The sequence below is a fragment of the Vicugna pacos genome, chromosome 29 (genome assembly GCF_048564905.1).
Source record: "Vicugna pacos chromosome 29, VicPac4, whole genome shotgun sequence".
In the NCBI taxonomy this organism is placed as follows: domain Eukaryota; kingdom Metazoa; phylum Chordata; class Mammalia; order Artiodactyla; family Camelidae; genus Vicugna; species Vicugna pacos.
The window spans coordinates 14,597,905-14,621,319 of NC_133015.1; the positions used below are offsets into that span (position 1 = coordinate 14,597,905).

The 23,415-nt window shown below is 41.0% G+C and overlaps 1 protein-coding gene across 18 annotated transcripts in view; it reads left to right on the forward strand.

The window, feature by feature from the left end:
* Positions 1-23,415, forward strand: part of NCOA2 (nuclear receptor coactivator 2) — a 234,538-nt gene that overhangs the window by 114,159 nt on the left and 96,964 nt on the right. The window contains exon 3 of one of the 18 annotated variants that reach the window (XM_072951829.1): positions 11,353-11,445. The exons of the other annotated variants lie outside the window; for them this stretch is intronic. The gene's annotated coding sequence lies outside the window, so the exon portion shown is untranslated. The remainder of the gene's footprint in view (positions 1-11,352; positions 11,446-23,415) is intronic. 18 annotated transcript variants of the gene reach the window in all.

A 23,415-nucleotide genomic window follows, 5' to 3' on the forward strand; every position in this document is an offset into this window, starting at 1 on the left:
TATTCAGTCATTTAATTTCTCATTTACATATGACATAGTTTGTACCAATCATGAGACTTTTACGTGGCACATCTCCGCTCAATAGCAAAACACAAATGTAATAAAAGTTACTCTAAGGATTGAGGGTTTTACTGAATTTGTCTTATTTGTTGCTTTGACATATTCTTTAGACTTTGAACCTAGGGCATAATCTGAGGCTCTAGGATTACCTAGCTTTATATTTAAATCGTAGTAAACTGTTATGCACCTAATTGCTATGTAATACTTATTTCTTCACGTAGAATTTTTACAAATAGTAGTAATTTCTCTCATGCGTTTTAGTAATAGTTGATTCTTTGCTATAAACCCCTTAAACGTCTCTGAATAAAAGTGTTTTTGAAATATTGCAAAATTGTTATGGGCACCATCAAATTTAACAATTTAAGCTTACGTTGTGTATTAAGGTATCATAATACGTGCTGTAGAGAAGACGAAGATGAGTAACGCGCAGACTCTGACATCAAAGAGCTTACAATCATTGTGCTGGGCCACTTTCAAGTTTATAATGTGCTCAGTGTAAAATGAAAAAGTGCATAGTAATAACCATGATGTTAACGAATACGGTCGTTTTGTTACATTTGTGTCCTCCGTCTCTGATACATTGCCTGGCACATATCAAGTGATCAATAATTATTTATAGATTGAGTGATAGACGCTGTCAGAGTCGTTGGTGGTTTCTGGGGATTGAGAGGGGGAAGGTCTCTTGTATGAAGGGCTTAGGGAAGATTCCATGAGGAGCTGGCTACTGAGATGACAAACCTCAGAGGATCAGGAGATTTAGACTGAGAAGGGCAAGAGAGACTTCACTCTCAGCGGAATGGGATGGAATGTGTGAATGCTAAGTCCGCATGAAAGTGCCAGACCACTTCGAGTCTAAGAAAACGGGGTCCTCCAGTTTGGCCGGAACTGAGTCCGCAGAGGGAGGGAAATATTTGGTAGAAATCCCTGGAAAACTAGGTGGATTGCACAGGCCTCTGAAGGCCAAATCCCTATTTGATTTCACAGGAAGTGAAAGTAAGAGAATTGACACTTTTTGACTCTCTACTGTGTGTTAGGGATTGTGGTAGGTGGGTGTTAGAATTGTCACACTTAATCCTCAGATCAGCACTATATGGTGATTTAACACCGTGTTAAACATGATTCAACCATGACACTAAAATCTGATGCTGATCATAGAAGTGGAGAAAGGGAGAACCTCGACACGGGGAGCAGTTCCTGGGGAAGCCTGCTTTAGAGGTGTGGAAAGCCCGGCGGTTGCAGAAAGAAAGTGATATGATCTGGAGGAACTGCGAAAGTGGAGTCTGAGGATCTTGGACATCTGTTGGGTTTGAGGATGGAGAGAGAAGGAACAGTCCAGAAAACGCACTGGGTGGCAGAAAATGAGAAGCAGCAGAGAGAGGAAAAGGCGTTTCTGCAGAAAAGTGTGGACACGTAGGAGAGATGTCTACGGGGGGTTGAAAGGAGGGCACTGGAGCTCAGGCGATGGCTGAAGTGAGGCTGGAAGTGCAAATAGGGTCCCGTTTTTACAGATGTGATCCCTGAAACTGCATCAGCAGGTGTGATCCACGAGGGCTGGCTTTATAGTGAGAAGCAAAACCAAGGTTGCCGTTCAAGTAATATCTATAGTTTTGTTTTGTTTTTTGGTGTTTTTTGTTTGTTTGTTCATTTGGCTTGGTGGCAGGGAGAAGTAGCCCCAACACAGATCAGGGAGGTGGGAAGAAAAGCATGATCCTGCAGTGTCATGGAAGCCAAGGGTTGAAAAAGTGTTCTGATAGAAGCCCGATTGTACCAGGCTTGAAGGTGAGAAAATAGGGTTTATCCATGGCTCTCAGGAGGGTCAGGGAATACTGGGGAAGGTGAGGGGACAGTTCTCTGTCACGGTGATGGCGATCTGCTTCTTGTCTGGTGAAGAGCCGGAGAGTCCCTGGCTGCCCTAGCTGAAATGTCCCCAACTTACCCTCTTATCTAATCCCCCTCCATTCTTTCTTCCTCCTGAGCACTTAGCACCACTGTGGTACATACTGTGTCTTTCCCTATGTATCTTGCTTATTGTCCCTCTCTAGATTGTAAGGTAAGAAGGGCAGGAATTTTCATCTCGGTTCACTGCTCTGTCTACAGTGCCTCCACGTGGTGAGGACCTCAGTGAACAGCTGAGGAATAGATGAATGGAGATTATAGTGATTTGTATAGCAGCCCTTTCTCCCTCTTTATGCTGTGAACTTACTGTGTGGGGTGGAATCATCTGTGTACTCCTAATAATGCCTTGCATATTAGAGCTTGTGTGTAAAGTTTTATTTCCAGCAGCATCAGAGGGGGAAAACGGGATTTGGGACTCAACTGGTCCATGGTTAAATTTTTGTTCTTACTACCCTGACTCTGATTAGATTCCCAAACCTCTCTCTAAGCCTTATTTTCCTTAGCTATAAAATAGGGATAAGTTAATACCTATGTTACAGGGCTGTTGAGAGGATCAAAGGGATAACGCATGTTAGAGTGGCTGGCATATAACTTGCACCCAATAAATAACCAGTGTTTTGCAGTCTTTCGATTGTGTAATCTTGAATAAGTTACTTAACCTCACTGAGCCTCAGTGTTTTCATCTCTCAAAGGGGAAGATTAACCAATCTCATGGTATTTAGAGGAACCAGTGGGACACCACATGCAAAACACCTCGCTGGCATGATGCCTGCACCCTTGGGGATCATTAAGCCTGAGCACCCTCTATTCTTTTTGTGTGCAGTGTCACAGCTAAAGGTTGACTCTCGAACCAGGCTGCAGGAGTTCAAATCCTGGTCCTTTTTCTTCCCAGCTTTACTGGACATCTCTGTGCCTTAGTAAATTGGGAGTAATGATAGTACCAGCCCAATAATATTGGTGTGAGGAAACCAGATAAGAATACCAATGCAAAGCTTAGACCAGCATCACGCACATGGTAAACACTGGATGTGTTTGATTTTTAGAAGATGTATCTTTACAGCTTTTTTCTCTCTTCATTTTGTTAAATAGTTTTGACCTGATATAATCTGAGTAAGATGCTTCGCTTATAAAGAAGGGGGCTTCTTTATGAAATTGGCCCTGTTTAAGGGGAAAATACATCAAAAACATCAAAAAGAACAAAACGACCTTTTCTTGTTCTGAGCTGACTGGATAATGTAGCCATGGTCCATGTACAGCAGTGAAAATGCTACACTTTGTTTCCCGTTCTGGTCAAGACCCACTCAGTAGCAGTGACAGGCTGGTTTAGGTCCTACCTTTGAAATCCTTTTTTTTTTTTTTTTTTTGTCAATTTGCCTCCATTTCTCTGCTCCCCTCCCCCCGTCCCGTTCTGCCAGCTGGTTTCTAGGAATGGCTGGGGTGTAGTTGGAGTAGAACCCAGGAGGATGCGGCAAAGTTGGAGAGACAGGAGAAGCTGGCCAATCTGGAAACCTTCCTCTCCTGCTGGGGAAGGTTTTCTTTACTATCAAATCATTTTGTACCTGCTTCTCCCCTTCCTCAGACATGTGATGGAGTCCTGCTTGACCTGCTGTTCTCTGAAGCCTTTCCTGGCCCTTCCCTTTCCAAATCAGGTGTTCTCCTCTTTGTCTGGAGATGGCATTTCTGATCATATTTTATAAACTTTGCCTCCTTCTCTGTTCACCTTCCTCGACTATGGGTCTCTAGAGGGCAGGGATTTTTGTCCTGTTCATTTTTGTATTCCCAGTGCCTGATTCAGTGCATTATATGACATTGGGACTGAATAAATATTTGTTGAATGAAGTGAGTTAATCTGAAGCTAAAAAAGAAAAAGAACGAGAAGGAGGTGAAAGACATTAGAGCAGGTGTCAAAAATGTTTTTTCCTTCATTGTAAACTCTTCCTGTGGCCTGTGGGGCTTTGAGGAAAGGTTCCTTTTCCCTCTAACAGTTTTTCCCCTCTGATTGCAATTATTACCCTCCTCCAGGCAAGGATCAGTCATTTCTTAATGATATGAAAGGAAGGAACGACTAAGGAGAAAGCAGAAAAAGATAGAGCTGGGGTGAGGGGAAGGTGAAAGAAATCCTCCACCTCTTACAAAAGCATGTCACGAGTGACAGTGGTTAAAAGTTGAGTCAGAATTGGCTCAGGTGCTAAGAGCCAGCAATGTGCTGGGAGAGATGCGGTCTTAGAGACAAACACAAAACATGTGTCCTTAGCGCCTTTTGTCACAGGTGCCTCCTGTGCCTGTGGAAATTTAGAATAGATGAATAATTAATTGTTTGCCTCAGAATATAGCATCTCCACAAAGGGAAGCTTTTTGTCTATTCTGTTTATAAGGCCAAGTTTATGAACGAGTTAAAACTTTCAGTCAGATCTCAGTTAAAAGAGGTTGTCAAGGAAAAAGAGAAGTCTTACTGTCAGTCACCTGCGAAGCCTTCCATTCCGATACAACGTGAAGAGCAGGCCAGGCGCTTCCGGTCCTCTGCGTGTGTGACTGTCCCTTTCTTCTGGCTCTATTTGGAGAAGTCAGTGTGTAGGGGGTCCAGAAAACAGCAGAGTCAGAAGAGCGAACCTGGTTAACACACAAGAGTTTAAGGATGTCAGGCAGGTGTGTTTAAGGCCAAAGGGCATAGCTCTTCTGTTCTGTCCCTGGAACCTCAATCCTCTCTAACCTTTTAAAGAAGCAGTGTGGTCTAGTCTCAGCCTTAGGTTACTGTTTGAACTTCTAATAACAGTTTAGGAAGCTTTCTCCTTAATTAATAGGGAAATGATAATAAGTTTCCATATTTAAAAAAGGCTAGCTCGAGACCGTGGGGGTATCCGCGTTTGGGAGTTCGAGACGGAAGACTTCAGGAGTCCCAGGACGGGGTGGATCTCACATTCTTTTTCACCCGCATGATTTTATAATTCTGAATGGTCCTTGATCCTGTTAGAGAATTTTAGGTCATAATGCCAATCTCAAGAAAGCTGGATTAATCAATGAATCAAATTCTTGTGGTATTTAATCTACTCCCTGAGCCTTAGGCACTTTTAGAATCCAAAGGAATAAAAGGTATAAACTCTGACAGACCACGGGGGTTCTCACTAACTCTGTTTAACAGATCACCTAGGAACTTCAGTGGTAACCTAGTACTTCGAAGAAGAAACGCACCTCTTCAAGGCGACTTCCTTTAGAGTGGTTTACACGCGCACTAATTGGGAAGAGCCTGATTCAGTAGTTGAAGCCTCTAAAGTCCTTGGATGAGGTACAGACGCTGAGATGGAAATGTAGCGTGCTATTTGTGTGTTATTTCATTTCATGAAGTGGCGACTTGGCAGAGTCGTATTTAGAAGTGATTGTGCTCTCCAGTCCTGCTCCTCAGCTGTCTTTTGTGCGGGTATAATCTCCTGCAGAAGTAGCATAGGCATTTCTGCACTGCTGTTTGCATAAGCCTTTTATTGGAAGCAACCCAACAAAGTAGCACTCACTGCTCGCTTAGCACAGTTGGGCCTTGAAGGCTTATTTCCCTACATATCAAAAGAAGGAGCTCCTTAGTCAGTGTCAGCAGGATGCCATCCATAGGCAGGGTATTCACAGAGAGGCCTTTTCTCTGCCCCTGGCTCACCTCTTGAGGAGAGAGGCCAGAGGTCCAAGTGACATAATTCTGTGGTCACAGGTGCCTGACGAAAACAGCCAATCCAAATGAGCATTCTTACTTTTCGCCTTGCTCACTCACTATTTATTTATGCAGCATATTCCTCTTTGCATTAAAAACGCATTTAACAGACAGTGTAACTCTTCCATGATATTTTATCAGGTTTTAAAAACCTAATATTTAGGTATAACAGAATTACAGTGCTAATGGGTTAACAAATTAATATCATAAGTGACTTAAAGTTTGCTTACACTCTGCCACTTGTTAAATGCGGCACATTTAGAGTTTATCTCATGCTAATCATAGGAGTAAACAAAATGTATGGTCTTAGTGTATCAAGAAATCATTGTAGATTAAAGATTTACTCTTTTTTTTGGTCCAGTATACTCTATTTTTTTGAAGTTTGTATAAGGGAAATTTAGCATGGTATTATAACTCCCCCTCCACGTACTAAAACTTCACCCAGTTTTAGAAGTTATCAACATATTGCTGTATTTTAAAATTACGGAAACATTTCTTAAGGTTTGGAAATTAGAATGAAAATCACCTATGGTCCCATCTACCTAACGCAACTCTTTTGAACATTTTATGTATTCTCTTTTCCGTTCTTTCCTTAAAGTTATGAGAGAAAGATACTGTTTCTGTCTTCTTTTTGCTGAACATCTTATCAGACTAAGAGCTAGTAATAGCTGCCTTCAGTTGATGGCCTCCTATGCCAGGCTTCGGGCTAGTTGCTTTCCTTATAGTTCATAGAACCCTCACCGCCACAGTGCAGTATAGGCGGGTCCCCCTCTACAGATAAGGAGCCCTTAAGGCTCAGAGAGGTTAAGTAACTTGCTCAAGGTTGTGTATCTAGTGATGGATTCAAAGTAAAGTGTAATTCCAAGTCCTCTTCAAAAGCATTTTTTCATGTTGCTACTTAATTACCATTTTAAGGAAAAAGAAATGTCAGTATATAAATTTGACCACGTGATCTATAGATACAGCACTAGGCTAGATGAAATTGAGGACTTAGAGGAATAAAGGCATGATCAGTGCCTTCAATGTTTATGCTCCAGTGAGAGGAACTTGACCCTTAAGAGACACTGGCGGAGAATACAAAACAGGGCTTGATGCGGTGTTGTTAGCTGTAAATGTTATAAAAACTCTACCGAGAAGGAAACAGACCCAGATTACACCCTACATGTAGAGAAGGCTGCTAACACATTTAGGACTTCAGTTAAACTAAAAAGACTAACAAATGCCAAATGTTGGTGAGGTGGTGGGACACCCAGATCTCTCATGCATGGCTGGTGGGAGTGTAAACTGGTAAAGCTGCTTTGGAAAACAGTTCGACAGTTTCTTATAACTATGTACTTATTCATGAGCCCGCAGTTCCACTCCCAGGTATTTACCCACAAGAAATGAAAACTTATGTCTGTGAAAAGACTTGGACATGAGTATTGGTAGCAACTTGTATATAATTACCCCCTCCATTAGTTTTCTTTTGCTGAGTAACAGATTACCACAAACAGCCCCCACTTATTAGCTCACCATCGTGTAGAGCAGAAATTGAGCATGGAGTTGGCCGGTTCTCTGCCCAGGGTGAAATGAAGGTGTCAGCGAAAATGAGTTCTCACCTGGACAGTTGGGGGAAAGCTCCTCCCTCGGCTCGTTCTTGTTGCTGGCAGAATTCAGGACCTTGCAGCTGTGGGACTGAGATCCTGTTCGCTTGCTCCATGTTGACTGGGCGCCCCTCCCAGCTCCCAGAGGTCACTTGCATTCCTTGGCATGTGGTTTCCCCCATCTTCACATCACCAAAAGTCTACTGAATCCTTCGTGTGCTTTGAACTCTGACTTCTGCTGCTGCCTGACGGAGAACACTTGTTAGGGTGAGGCCAGGCCCTCCCCAGTAATCTCCTATCTTGAAAGCAGTTGTGCAGTATAACATAACCTAATCATTGGAGGGAAAACCCATTGTATTTACAGTGCTGGGGAGGAGGCAGGGTGTGTACCTTGCGGGGTGGGCAAATCTTTCAGAAGCATTTTAGAATTCTGTTTACCACAAGCCCTCCGTTGGAAACAACCGAAATGCCCACCAGAGAATAGATGAACTATAATAGATTGATACAGTGGAATTACCCTTAGTGCTAAAACGGGACAAATTATTAATATATGCAGTCAGAAGGATAATCTAAAAAACACTATGCTGAAAGAAGCATGAAGAGTACTTACTGTATGATTCCCTTTATTCGAAGTTTTAGAGAAAGCAAAACTAATCTGTGATAATAGAAATTAAGAGTAGATGTTGTTGGTGGAGGGAGGGGGCACAGGTTGCCTGAGAAGAGGCCCATGAGAGCTTTACTGGGTATTGACAGTGTTATGTATATCTTGATAGGAGTGTGGATTTGGGTGCTTTCATTTGTCAGAACTCTCGAACTTTACTCTTAAGAACTGTTTATTGCACTGAATGTAAATTTTGCCTCAATTTATGAAAAGTAAAACATCACTCTGTTGAATCTCTGTTTTACCTCTCACCAGGCTTTTGGTTTAAGAAATGAATCACAGTTGTATATGTATGACCACCATCATAAAGAAACATTAAAGCTAGAAACACCCTTACAAATTATCCAGTCCCAATTCCCTTGTAAACACCGCTGCCCTAGTGAAGAAAGGGGGTTACAATGGGTAATGGAAGATTCTGCTGCAACCCTCAGGAGGGGGTTAGACAGTGCCACCTACGTGTGCTCGCCTGCCGAAGACACGACAGAGGGACAGATTTGCTAACAGCAATAAATCTTGACGTGTAAGCACAGAATCTGGATTAAGACATTTTACTTGGAAGCGTTTGGCAGGAGACATCTTCTTACTGCGGTGGATTTGATCAGCGAATCACAGCGAATTTTGCCGTTGCCCATGGTTGGCTGAGAAATAATCCGTAAAACGCCATTGTAGTTAATAAAGGACACGTAGTGGTAATTTTAGAGTGTCTGTGACTTCACCTTACCTCTATGGACATGACCTAAACATAACCAAAGGTTTGATGATGCTGGGAACAGAGAAAAAGAACAAACTTAGGTGGGGGGATTTCACAAAACTAACCCCTGCAATTGTTATGCTGTTCCTTTAAAAAAAGTTTTTTCTCATATCTGCTATGAGATTAGTTTCCTATGAGACATTAATTTCCTGTGATGCCTTGGGTAATTACTGACTTTAGATTTTGAGTGCACAGAGGAAATATTTGGGTGGCTGTTAAAATCATTATAACTTTAAAGGATCTTTGTGCTTTGGCTTTTTGTGGTGCAGTATCCCCGTGTGCTAGCGTTAAATATGTTTTCTTAGTGTCTGCGACATTCTCTGAATTTCTCCGCTCGGGTCCTCGCTGAAGCTGTGCTGGCTGATGCCTGTGTGGTCGCTGGAGGCTTGGTGAGATGATAGGACCGTCTTCCAGGGCGGCTGGCATGCCTTCCAGTGACTTGAAGAGAATCAGTAAACACCTGCTTCATCCTACCCAAGTTATTTATGTGTGGAGTGGGTGATGAGAGTAAACTTCCAGTTTCAGAATTAGAATGATCAAATTCTTTTAGTTCTGAGAAATTACAGAGTTTTTGGTAGAGAGAACTTTTATATGATAATAATCCCTCCGTCTAGTTGAACTGTCATGATTCTTGGGTTTTCTGTTTCCAAGAATATGATTTTGGCTTGGTTTGCTTAGGAATAGTGCCGTTAGTGTAAAATGATTGTGTGAGATGAAAACTCTTGGTCTTGCTCTCCAGGTGTTAAAATAATTATTCTTTAAAATATCTACACACACACAAACAAATACTTCAGATTCCACTTGCATGAGGCGTCTAAAGTGGTTAAATTCATAGAAACAGAAAGTGGTGGCTCTTGCCCAGGGCCTGGAGGGAAGGGGAAATGGGAGTTGTTGTTTAATGGGTGCAGAGTTTCAGTTTTGCAAAATGAAAAAGGTCGGGAGAGCTGTTGCAAAACAGTGTGAATAGACTTACTGGTCCTGAACTGTATGCTTAAAATGGTGAGTTTTAATCTGGTGTGTTTTACCACAGTTACAAGTTTAGTTTGGTATTTGCAGATACTACTACATATAAAATAGACAAACAGCAAGGTCCCACTGTATAGCACAGGGAACTCTGTTCAATATCTTATAATAGCCTATAATGAAAAAGAATATGAAAAGGAATATATATGTATGTTTAACTGAATCACTATACTGTGCACCAGGAATTAACACAGCATTGTAAACCGACTATACTTCAATTTTTCAAAAAGGTCAAAACGAAGTTTAAAATATTAAATACAATGTTTTCTATTTCTAAGATGAGAAAACCAAGGCAGTAAGTAAAACCAGGACATGTGAACTGTAGCTGGGTCTGCGGGCTTTGGTCGAACAGTGTCTCTCTTTTAGTCTTGTAGTGGCTGCCCTCTCCCAGTTGTGTGTCGTGCTTCAGTGTATTTTTTCTTTCTGACCCGTCTTTTTCTCCACTTTCGACTTCTCAGCACATTCTTACATTTAAACTCCTTCCCCAGATTGCTTGATTGGTAGATGAAACAAACTGACTATGAATAACCCAAAATGAACTAAGCGGATAACGTTGTCTGCTGCTGTCTCTTTCCCAAGTACTTCAACTTGTGACCAAGGACGTTTAAAAAAAAAATTACGGAGAACCACCATGTGTCAGGCACTGATCTGGTATTTCCACATTTGTGTTTTGAGAGTTGATGGCTTATTGGAAATAGATCAAATTGGCCAGACTCCAAAGAACTTTTGATTATTATATTTTAAGATTGTTTTGGCCATGGTAATATTTGTCTTCTGTGGACCACTTATAAATTTCTTAGGATATATTTCTAGTAAGAATACATTTTGATGTTAAAAAGTATGCTTACATGTGTTTTACTAATACGTGAGACTAATTCCCAATGTGTGGATAGCTGTGATGTCTCCAGAGTGTTCATTATGCCAGATTTTTGAGCTTTGTATCACTGGGGGCAAAGCTTATGAAACAGGGGAGGACACGTTTCCCCCTGACGGCCCCGCTTCATCGACTGTGCACTGGGGAGTGTTCGTGGCCAGCCAGCTGCATTCCCCTGAGAGGGAGACCGTGCATCAGAATGTTTGTTTTTAGCAGTTATTTTTAGCAGCAGATCTAGAAATTGTTAGTATTTTCACAATAGGGTATAGTTTTTCTTGGTCTGTTATGGTAATTCCAAGAAGAATAAATAATTTTAAGCACAGTATATGAGTGCATGTGTGCATTGTGCACACGTGTGTGTGTGTGTGTGTGTATGTGTGTGAGAGAGAGAGAGAGACATCCCCTTAATAACAGGAGGGGGTAGAGGCTTACTCGGTCTATTATCATAAAGCTCTGCTAATGTAGCTTGAGTCATGTGACTGCAGAAAAGGCTATTATCTCAATGAAAAGGAAACTGGTTTTTAGAGCAAGCAGTAGAATAGAAGCAGGAAGAATTTTCGAGTGTTCCACCATGCTGGATTGTCAAAGGGGGATCTGACTGATCAGCAGCTAAAAAAGGATTTGTGAGGCTAGTTTGTCAGCTATGGTTAGAAACAAGTGCTAGAGGGGGGAAGCGGCTGGGCGCTGGGCGTGCACTCAGGTTACATCAAGGCAGGATGTTGGTTTGGGTTAACAGAGGAGATTTATCTCTGAGGCAATACATTTATGGCTAATTGTGGGGTTTTTTTTTTTTCTTTTTCTTTTTGGAAGTGATGTATGGTATTCTTGTGTATGTCACTGGTGAAGATAAAGACAAGCTGCTGAGCTCTGGTTTGAACTGCAGAGGCTGTGGACAATTACCAGGTGTGTTTCACAAGTGCTCTGACTTAATATTTGGTAATGTTCTTGAAATTCTGTGTGCTTGTGGATTGGATGTGCATGTTGTCGAGGGAGAGCTGAACATGACAGCCAGGCAGTGATAACGTTCTCAGGAATAAATGGATACAATGCGATCCAAATTGATTCCTTCCCGGTTCCTGTTTCTTTTGTGTTTATTTAGTGACTAAAGGTTTCTTGCAGTTTCTCTCTGTGGCCAAATACAGTCTCATGCTTGTTTTAGGAAATGTATTAGTAAGCATTTTCTGAAATTCCAAAGCAGAATCCAATGCAAATCTTACTCATTAAGGAATAAATATAAGCTTTAAATTTGTATCTCTCTTAATTTTTCTTCAATGTCCTTTTGTAATTCAAGCTTTAAAAAGAGCTTTGCAGTGAATTTGAAATTATCTAAATTTCGGTTAGGTAATAAATCTTTCCTATTTGGTTGAGGTGTCGAATGAATGATTTTTTCTTGCATACAGTACGTAACTTTGTCTGATTTATTACATCCTTATGGCACTACATGCAGAAAGCTGAAAACATTCAGTTAGTCTTCAGACTGTGCTTGTCCACTTTTGCTCATGCTAATGCTTTTAATTTTCTTAGCAGTCTGTACCTTTCTCTTAACCTTGGAGCTTAAAAATCTGAGATTGGTGAAAGATAATCATAAACTTTATCTGAAAAGGGTTACCTATTTTACAGTGTTACCAGGGGTATGAATTCACTAATGTGTTTTTCATTTAGAACAGATATGCCCAACTTGAGGTGTGTGTATGTTTCAAACCACATATATTACTATATTGTATACATCTCTCTTTTAAAATTGACATTGGAGGAAGTAAGAAATCTATCAGGCTATTATGCACCGTATAAACAGTTTACAAAGAATTCATTCTTTTATTATCTTTTCCAAGAAAAGATGGTAAGAGCAGCTCAAACATATTTTTTAATTATACTAAGTGCAGGAGATTCTCTTCCTTATAATATCTACAAATCATATCTTAGCACAATATAATTTAATAAATCATTAATCTTATTAAGTGGGACTTTAAAAAAAACACACATGATCACCTTAGTTCAGTCTACCTACATAAAAAGACAGCTGGGTTCAAATAAACAATTGATTACCTGTGGTTTTAATTATTCTGGAATTTATTTCTTAATTGTAAGATTCTTCCACATTCTTATATAAATAAGGTATAAGACAATTACATACTGGTTTCAACCATCCCATGTTAAAAATTTTGAATAATAAAATTTTTATAGCCAGATGGTTTAGGCTTTCTTTGTTTTTCTTTGTTTTTGCTTTTAAACTATTTTGCTGCCTTATCTAAAGCCTTTGAAGCGATCCAAGGATTTTGGAATAGTTCAAAGTGTTTTTATTGAGCACTTACTATTACAAGGCATGCTGTGAAACACTTCGGGAAAACAAAGGCAAATAAGATATTTAAACTAACAAGATAACATAACTAGTACTGGAATCCAACCTCAATGAATGTAATTATCTTATATCTCAGGAATTTTAAATTGTTACGAGGAGTTTTTGGTAAAACTTGTTTGGCCAATCCCAGCATATGTTCCTGGTGACTCTGTCAGTGACTTTTCCCTGAGCAGGTTTGATTGGTAGTTTTAACTGGTGTCCTCCTGTACCTGTTCCTCTTTCCTTTGCATCGTACCAGAAGAAAGTCATTTTACTTACATTCCCTTTAAACTAGAATAGTTCTGGTTCCTGCTCATGTTGTTTTTCTCTAGGACATCAAATGTCAGTCCTTTCCGATTTTAATGCACATTAATAAAATGACTGATATATTGTATTAAAAATATCTTAACTATCTAAAAATATCATAACTTCTGGAAGTTAGGGCGTGAGGGAGAACCCCAGTCTTAGTAAGAGAGTTAAAAGACACAAGTTTTGACGTCAGGGTAGTGTCTAAACAAGCCAGATGACTAGCTTGCAAATCCTGCTGCACTTCAGAATTCCAGCCACAATAATTAACCACAAATATTATAATCAGGCCTGATCTTGTTAGACTGAGGGGGTTTGCTTCTTGGAGAGATTTTTAATTTGTAGGAAAGATAGGGTAGATAAAGATGGAATTAAAGATGATCTTAGTATTCAGTGTTGTAAAACTCACTGAAATACATTCTTAGGAGTTTTTTGATTTTTTTTTTTTTTTTTTTTTGAGCAAGTCAGAGTTTGGGAAGATTTAGGCAGGATTAAGGTACTAGGCTCCACTTTACATACAGTTTAATTCTTTGGAAGCCAAAGGGATATAAAATTCAATTAGTGAAAAAACCTGCACAACAGCTAGCAAATGGTTCCAGGGCGCCTCTTGCAGTGTTTACTCTAAAAATTACCAGTCAGAAATGCTGAGAAAATTTTGGAGTCAGTTGGCTTCCCCATTTCTCTCACGTGTGTTGCAGTCCTTTGCCTTAAAGAGGGTAAGCCTTGGCGTTTTCTGATGTGTATTTTAGTTGTAGCAATGACTCGTTTCCCCAACTCATAGTAAACATGCAGGGTTATAGTTTGTATTGTAATAATCACTAATGTCATATAATATAAACATACATTTGCTTTGACTTTAAAGATAACTTAGTTATTACTATTTATATATTTTTTAAAGGTTTTGTGAGGTGCACCAAATGCTATAATCTTAATGTTAAAAGAATTGAGACATTGAGAACACCCCTGGAATATAAGCCATTGACTTAAGATTTGTTGTAAATCATTTTGCATCCATGCAGATTCCCTAGAGAGGAGTCCTGTGTGCATAGTATTTCAGACAGGGATCACTTACACTTCTTCAGACTTTAATAGTGAGCAAGCATATTTCTTCCTAGGTGACATCACTCTTTCTTGTCAGTATTCACGGTGGGAAAGACTTTCCCTCACTAAACTTTTGTAACTGGATTTAGGGGGAAATGAGTGGGAAAGTTAAGTATGGATAGAGCTTTGTTGTTTATCTTCGTCCTCCCTTGATGAACCATCCTGTGTGTTGGTTTATTTCTAAAATGCAAAAATAGTCAGTTTCCTTCTTGCACTGAATTCCTCCTGTTCATTATTTAACAACTATTTGTTGTAAAATTTTATCAGGTGTTTCACTAGTACAGAGAAGAGTAACTGCCCCAGGGCTGGGGAGAGGATTACTCAGGGGACACTTAGCAGAGAAAGTGAAGGTTGAGCTGATCGCCAGGCACTGGAGGATGTGTGGGATACTCTAGCCTTCTCTGCCCATGTGGGAGCCACTAGCCACAGGTGACTTTTGACCATTTGAAATGTGACGAGTCTGAACTGCAAAACGCACTCAGATTTTGAAGACAGAATGTCCCTCCCCCCCCCGCCAAAAAGAAATTAAATAGCTCATTAATGATTTTTAGAATCTTGATTGCATGTTGAAAAGATACTGTATTGGATATAATGCATTAAAATATATTACCAAATTTAATTTCACCTGTTTCTTTTGACATTCCCCATAGCTACTAGACTGTTTGTGACCCACAGTATTTTCTGTTGTCAGTGCTGCTCTGAGCCAAGAGGACAGTGTGTGTAAAGGCGTTCTTGTAGGTGATACGCCTGTGCCAGATGCGAGGGATACACCAAGAAGCAGGAAGCTATAGACGTTTCCCACAGTGTTTCCCGCAGTGTTCTAATCAGTAACCAGACTAGAGCGCTGTGAAGTCCGCATCCCTGCATTCCTTGGTAGGACATGAAGGCCCTTTCGTGATCTGCCTCTACCCTTCTAGCTTCCTGCCTCATTCTCACCTACTCCCAGGTGCTACCTTTAATGAACTTCAGCCGATTCTTCTCCCCCCCCCCACCCCAAACCAGGGCCGTTCTTTTTTTTTTTTTTTTTAAATGAAAGTACTGGGGATGAACCCAGGACCTCATGCAACCTCGTACATGCTAAGCACATGCTCTACCACTGAGCTATACCCCCACCCACTACAGACGATTCTTGTTTGCAGGAGTTGTGTCCTGTAAGTCGTGGCAAACACTGCATTAGCAAATATTGAGCCATTGCTTCTAGGGGAGTGCAGGGTTAGGTCCCTGCAAGTCTCTGGTCACAACGTATAGCCTTATTTTGAGTGTGTTTCTGTTTAAAGACACCTTATTTAGTATATATTGTTGATTCACTAACGTTGGACTTTGGGCCAACAGCTCTATGACTCGTGCCGAGGGAAGCTCGTCTAACACCTGCATCTTCTCCGTAAGGCACATTACAGCCTTCTGCGCTTAGGACACCAGACGGCACGTCAGCGCCATGCTTGGGGGCCATTTGAAACAGGAAATCACCAGCAAAGAGCACAAAAACTTGACAAATGTGGCCCACAATACACTGCAAAAAAAGCATTTGTTTTACAGTGTAAGAGCTCAGACAAGAAGGCAAGAGCAGTGCCTTGTTGGAACAAAGGTGCTGTTTGTGGAGTATGTCCTAGAGCCGAGTGTTTCAGGTACCAGGGGCCATGTTGATGACGGCAGGTGACGTACATGAAGTAATTTCTGTATATCAGGCTATGAACTTTTATCCTTGAGCTCAGTTAATTTTTATACAAGCTTGTGAATATTATTTCTGGATTTTACAGACATGGAAGCTGAAGCTCAGAAAGGTTAAGTACCTTTCGCAAGGCCACACAGCTGGTAGATGGTGAAAGCAGAAGCCGAGGCGGGGGCCAGGCTTGCCCTGCTTCGGGGCCAAGTTAGGGGATGCAGTGAAATAGGTCGGCCATGCCCGTAGGGTTGGGAAGGGATAGAGTTAGAGCTCTTGGGTCACAAATTTGCCCACGTGGAGAGCTTCTCTGACTATTTAATAGCCCAACTGTGGAAATCTGGGCTAGCAGAGCATGTGCTACGATTTACGGGGAGGAAAGGTTGAGAACCATTCTGTATTTGTTGACCGGAGCCAAAGGTGCTTCTGCTAACCAGCCTCCTCTCACTCAATGCATATCTTTTCTCTGCTTCACATCTGGCTTGTTCATTGCACCTTGTCGCTTTATCATCCTGCGGTTTCTTCCTCTGTGTCCTTTCAGTTTCTCTCTCTGCCCACAGAACAGCTCTGTCTTCCATATTCCACAGCCTGAGAATCTGCTGCTCAGCCCATCACCACCATCTTTGTCCAGATAGAACCTTGGTGCCGAGGTCCTCCCATAGACTGCCGGGTGGCCTTAGACCAGATGCCCAGATCAGATGCCAGGGGAGCAGTGTCCCATGGTGTTGTTGTGGAGTCTTCAGTGAGAGGAGCCGGATGAAAGCTTCCTTGTAACAGCCCATCGAGGGTCTTAGGACGGGCCGGGGGCATGGATTGTCCGGCACTATGTGACGCTTACTGAGAAGGTCTGTGCGACTTCTTGTGTTTTTCTGTTCTTCACATTTAAAATTAGAAGACCAGTTTAAATTCCCTGACTTTTCTACTTGGTTGTTTGTAGAGTTTATTAGTCTTTCATTTAGATAATAAACCAGGATACTTGTTTGTCCAAGTTAACCATTATTGAGTTATATACAGCTACCTCTGCTCAGGTTGAAATAGAATTTCTATCATGGCTCATTCCAGACGCCTCTTCTGGCCTCCCTGGTTTGATCTCCTGTCCCTTCCAGATTATTTCAACTACCAGGTAACCTCAAGACAGTTGTAATTAGAGTCTGGAACATAATTTTCTAACGTACTTGGCTGGAAATGTTAATCAGGGCACCAGGGATTAAGAAGGAGGAGAGACAAGGTAACAGATGTAAAGGGGAAGCTGTTTCTTGTACAAGGGTTATTATGAGCAGAATGTACCAGAGGAAGAGAAATCGACCCAGTTATTGCCAGACGCTGAAAACAGATGTTCCACTGGTTTACAAGTCTGGGCTGTGGGTGTGGAGACAAGTGGGGCCCAGTTGAGCCTCTGGGGGCCTGGTGCAGCCCTAAATGTCTAAGCTTAGTTCAGTATAGTGTGCTTCCGGTGAGCAACGCACTCACTGCATTCAGTGCTGGTCCAGTCAGGACCTGGGGCAGTGGGACCAGGCTGAGGGCTGGAAATGATGCACAGATAACTGTGTGACCGTGATGTGAGAATTCAGAAAGAAATTAATGGAAAGGAAAAGCCCATACTTCCCTGGTGGTGCTGAGAAGAGCGAATGAAAAATCTGATGCGTTCATATCATAGCATTGGTAAGGTCGTGACTTGTGGTTCCTCTCTTCAGTTCATGTTGGAAGGTCAGTAATTAACTACACGTGGAGATGCTGACCTTACCCAGGAGTTATGGCGTCAACTGTCTTATCTGTCTCTCGATGTTAAGAGCTGAAGGGCTCCAGGGATGGACATCGCATAGACTTCGAGGATGATACGTTCTTTTTTTCCAATAATGTTTTAACTAGATCATTACTCTGTACCATCATCAACAGCTCTCCTGTTACATATTTTAAGATAGTTATTTAGTGGCTTTCATTAGAAAATGTGAGGAATTGTAGAAAGAGCATGGGATTTGCAATCAGAACTTGGTTTCAAGTCTAGGGCCATAGTGTATAAGCTTTGAGATTTTGAACAAGTAAGTTAACTTCTTTGAATCTGTTTTTTCCTCTAAGACAAGGGACAATATCTGCTTTGTAGGACGCTGAGAATTAAATAAAATAATGTAGTGCTAAATACACTATCCAACGTGTGATAATTACCAAACACCCAAGACAGCTCTTCTCTGAAATATCCTTTCAACACATTGAGTATGTTTTCTTACCTATGTATGTTTCATCTCCCCAGCTGTTTTGCCCCCCCCACACACACACACATAAGCAAGTATGTGCGTGCGCACGTGCACACATGCACACAGACCCATACATATCCCTGCTTATTTAAATACAGTCTTGGGTAGTGTCTGTTCATTGACTAAATTCCCCAGGCAATTATTTCTATGTTTTTGAGCAACATGGAATTTCATGTTTCTGTCCAAATTGCAGATTTCTAATTTTGCTTTTGTTCTTAGATAATCTGAGTATATTTGTTATTTTTAGCATCAAGTCATTTGGTTGATTCATATTAAGCTGGCAATCAACTGAAATTCCCTGGCTTTTGTATATATGTGTGTGTGTGTGTGTGTGTGTGTGTGTGTGTATCACCTGAGTGACCATCATCTTTGTTTCCCCGTTTTGAACTTCCTACTGTTTTTTTGTGTGTGTGTTTTTTTTTTTTCGATCTCATCGCAGAGTCTACCTTTGTCTTTGTGGGTAGTTATCATGCAGGTTATGAAGACTATGTAGTAACATGCTAAAGCTTTTTTAATTTTCAAAAGATGCAAACTGTATGTTAAGATAATAACTTTAAAAATTATAGAGAAAAATTTGGAAGGAAATATCTACTTGATTCCTCAAAACATACACAGGTAAGAACACCCACGTCTGCATTAGCGGAGGGGAAGACGTGGGGTGCGGGCCCTGTGGGTTCTCCTGGACACGCCTCTCAGTTCTACCACCTGTTGGCTATGTTTGATGTTGGGCATGTTGTCTGATTTTTTTTCTGTGCTCCAAGGAATGATAATGATAATGACTTCATAGGGTTTTTGTGAAGATCAAATAAAATAATACCAATATAGCAGAGTAAATTATGTTACCTATTTTGATAAAGTAGCTTCAAATGCCATATAGCAGTTTGTAAAGCCATTTATTCAATGTATATTAAGTGCTAGGTGTCAGGTATTCTGATAAGGGCCTAGGATAAAAAGATGAAACATACTTAGTTTTTGCCCCTCATGGAGTTTACAATTTGCTAAGGAAAAAAGATATAAGTAATTAAGATACATGTGGTTAATAGTAGTGTTTTATACACACACACACACACACACACACACACACACACATACATACATATGTACATACGCGTATACATATATAGACACAGACACACTCTATTAAAAGACAGAGGAAGGGAATTTAATCTTGGGGAGAGGGTCATCTGAGCTAGGTTTTAAAAGATGAGTGGGAGTTAGCCAAAAGGGGGAAGATATATGGTTTGTTCCATGTGTAACAAGCACAAGAAAAGAGGTGAGAACGGGTATGTAGCAGGTGGGGAACCACGGGCAGTTTCCATTTCCCAGGGTGAGCAGAATAGGCAGACCAGCCTGGAGAAACAGGCATGGTGGGTCATAAGGCACCTTCTGAGACATTTGGAGCAGCAGGGACTTTATGTCAGCGGGAGTGGAGTCTACTGAAGACTTTGAGCAGGGAAGTCATCTGGAGGTAAGGAAGCTTATGTCATATAATACAAGTAAGGGAAGGTCTGAGCTGGAAGCAGTGGCGACTATCGCAGTGACAAGGGGTGGGGCTTGAGGGTTTTTAAGGGGCAAAGCCACGCCGATGATTTGACGGGGGGGATACAGGGGGAGGATGTTCAGTGGGTGTTGGTCTTTCAGGAGGGGCCAGTTTGCAATGGGGAGATGGGATAGATGAGCTCAATTTTGTGCGTTGGCACCTAGTTGAATTTTTGAAGTAGAAGCTTTGAGAGGGACGGGTGGAAAGAAAGATTTGGGAAATCTTGAAAATAGGTGATGCCACCGAAGAGAGTATGAAGTAGCAGTTCTTAACCCTATTTTAACATTTACATTACTTGGAGAGTTTTTAAGCAAAATACTAACGGTGTTCTGTTGTGTTTTGTGTGTGTGTATGTATGTATACACACGTGGTTTTTTTTCAATTGTGGTAAAATACACAAAACATAAAATTTACCATTTTTAAATGTATAATTGAGTGGCATTAAGTCCCCTTCACATTGTCATGCAAGCATCACTGCTGGCCCTCTCTAGAACTTTTTCCTCTTCGTAAACAGAAACTGTCAACTTGTTAAAGAGTAAGCACTCACCCCTCTCCCACCAGCCCCTGGTAACCACAATTCTACTTTCTGTTTCTATGACATTGACTATTCTAGGTTTCTGATGTAACTGGAATCATAATATACGGCCTTTTGTGTCTGACTTCTTTCACTCAACATCCTGTTTTTAAGGTTCATCCATGTTGTAGCATGTATCAGTATTTCGTCCCTTTTTAAGGCTGAGTAATATTCCCTTTTATGTATATACATATTTCGTCCCTTCATGTGTTTTTTTTAACATTTTTTATTGATTTATAATCATTTTACAATGTTGTGTCAAATTCCAGTGTTCAGCACAATTTTTCAGTCATTCATGGACATATACACACTCATTGTCACATTTTTTTCTCTGATTTATCATAACATTTTGTGTATATTTCCCTGTGCTATACAGTGTAATCTTGTTTATCAATTCTACAATTTTGAAATCCCAGTCTATCCCTTCCCATCCTCTACCCCCCTGGTAACCACAAGTCTATATTCTCTGTCCATGAGTCTTTAGATTCCACATATGAGCAATCTCATATGGTATTTTTCTTTCTCTTTCTGGCTTACTTCACTTAGAATGACATTCTCTAGGAGCATCCATGTTGCTGCAAATGGCGTTATGTTGTCGGTTTTTATGGCTGAGTAGTATTCCATTTATAAATATACCACATCTTCTTTATCCAGTCACCTATTGATGGACATTTAGGCTGTTTCCATGTTTTGGCTATTGTAAATAGTGCTGCTATGAACATTGGAGTGCAGGTGTCATCCTGAAGTAGATTTCCTTCTGGATACTAGCCCAGGAGTGGGATTCCTGGGTCATATGGAAAGTCTATTCCTAGTCTTTTGAGGAATCTCCACACTGTTTTCCATAGTGGCTGCACCAAACTGCATTCCCACCAGCAATGTAGGAGGGTTCCCCTGGTGCCTTTAAGTATGGGCCAGGGTTGAGAAGCTGTGATACAAAGTGAGGGTGCTTAATCTGGAAGGTCTGTATTTGGTCTTATAGCACATTAATGACTTCTTAGGAGAATTGTGTGCCTTTTTTTTTTTTAATCTTTGTGGGTTTACCTTTTGTTTTTGATCAGATTTTCAGAGCAGTTCATAACTCTAAAGTTGTGCTAAGAATCACTGCAAAATCTAGTTTTAAAATAGACAACATTTTGAACAGACATTTCTCCAGAGAAGATAAGCAATGACAAGCACATGAAAAGATGCTCAGCATCGTTAGTTACTAGGGAAATGCAGAGCAAACCAACGAGATACCATCTCGTTCCCAGGAGGATGGCTGTAATTGAAGAAAAGGAAAGAAAGAAAGAAAAGAAAAGTAAGTGTTGATGAGGATATGGAGAAATTGCAACCCTCGGACATTGTTGGTGGGAAAATAAAATGGCATATCCACTTTGGAAAGCAATTTGGCAGTTCGTCAAAAAATTAAACGTAAGGTTAGTATGGAGTCGCCAATTCCATTCCTAGGTGTACATCCAGAAGAACTGAAAGCATATATCTGCATGAAAGCTTGTACACAGATGTCCACAGCAACATTGTTCCTAATAGCCAAAAAGTAGAAACAACCCAAATGTGCATCAGCTGATGAGCAGATGCATTAAATGTGGTATATCCTGTATACATTGCAGTCTTTAGCCATAGAAAGAATGCAGTACTGACACATGCTACAATATTGCTGAACCTTGAAAACATACTCATTGAAAGAAGTGAGAAACAAAAGGCCACATACTATGTTTCCAGTCATATGTCTAGAGTAGGCAAATACATAACGGTAGAGCGTGCTAGTGGTTGCCAGGGTTGGGGGAGGAGGGGAGGAGGAACAATTGCATAATGCGTGTGGGGCTTCCTGTCGGGGTGACGAAATGTTGTGGAACTAGATGTGGTGATGGTTGCACAATTCTGTGATTAGACTAAAGCCACTGAAACGTGTATCTTAAAAGAGTGAATTTTATGGCTTCTGAATTATACCTCACTAAAGCTGTTAAATGTAATTTTTAGAAAAGAAGATGACTGAGGGAGGAGAGGACTGGACTGAGGGAGGCCTGGCTAACTCCAAAGAGAAAGATCCCATAAAAAAGATGGAAAAGGAAAAGTCACTCAGTTTCAGAAGAGGACCTGGAGAGTGGGATGTCATGAAAAACCTCAGAACAGAGAATCACGGGGGGGACATGACCACAGTGAGAAACACAGCAGAGAGGCTAAGCCACATAACACACGAGATGCCAGAACCTCTGTAGGTTGGCTTTTGAGTGTCATGGAAGACTAGGGAGTGATGGGGGAGAAATGTAATTGTTTTGGATCATGAAGTAAGTGGAAGGGAGCAGGGATAAACTCTAGGCCTGTATCCCTTTATTTGCATCTCAAAAGTCAACAAACTCTGAAAATGGAAAGGTTTTTCTAAGTCATTTGGCAGTAAAACCTGACCTGCATGGATTTGGAATGACCTATAATCTTCATTTGTCCCACTCAGTGTGAATATTCATACATTTCACTGCAGAAATAATACTGAATTTGATTACAGAATGCGCTCCCAAGGCCCTGTGGGGATGTTATGAAGAATGGTATATGCCACGTATTCTCTTTCTAAAGTTAAAAGTGTGTCTATTTATCTGAATCCTAAATTCTGTAGCCCCCAGGTGCTTTGGAAGGGATCACAGATCTGTAGTCTGCGCAGGTCTAGATGTGCGGGAACGTTGTGAGACTGGATGGTTCCTGGAGGAGGATTCGGACTCAAGGGGCTTTTTTTTTTAAGGATGAAAATGACCTGAGTATGCTTACAGGTTAAGTAGAAAGAAAAAGATTGAAAATTTGGTGAAGAGAGGCTTTGCAACAAAGTGTCAGAGAAGATGGGGAAGGAAATAGGAAATGGGGTTGGAATGGTTAATGTTTACCAGAGGAGGGTCACACATCCAAATACCAGGAGTGTTGCAGAAGAGAGTGGTGCACTTCTTTGTAAGTAAGAGGAAGGGAAGTTAAGTAAGTATCAAATTGACGAGCCATTTGCTGAAGTGGTAAGAGCTGGAAATAGTAGCTGGTAAATAGAAGGAGCTGACTGGAGAACAAATACAAGGGTTGGCAGGCAGGACTCTGGGTCTAAGGCAAGTTGGGAAACCTTGGAATGCT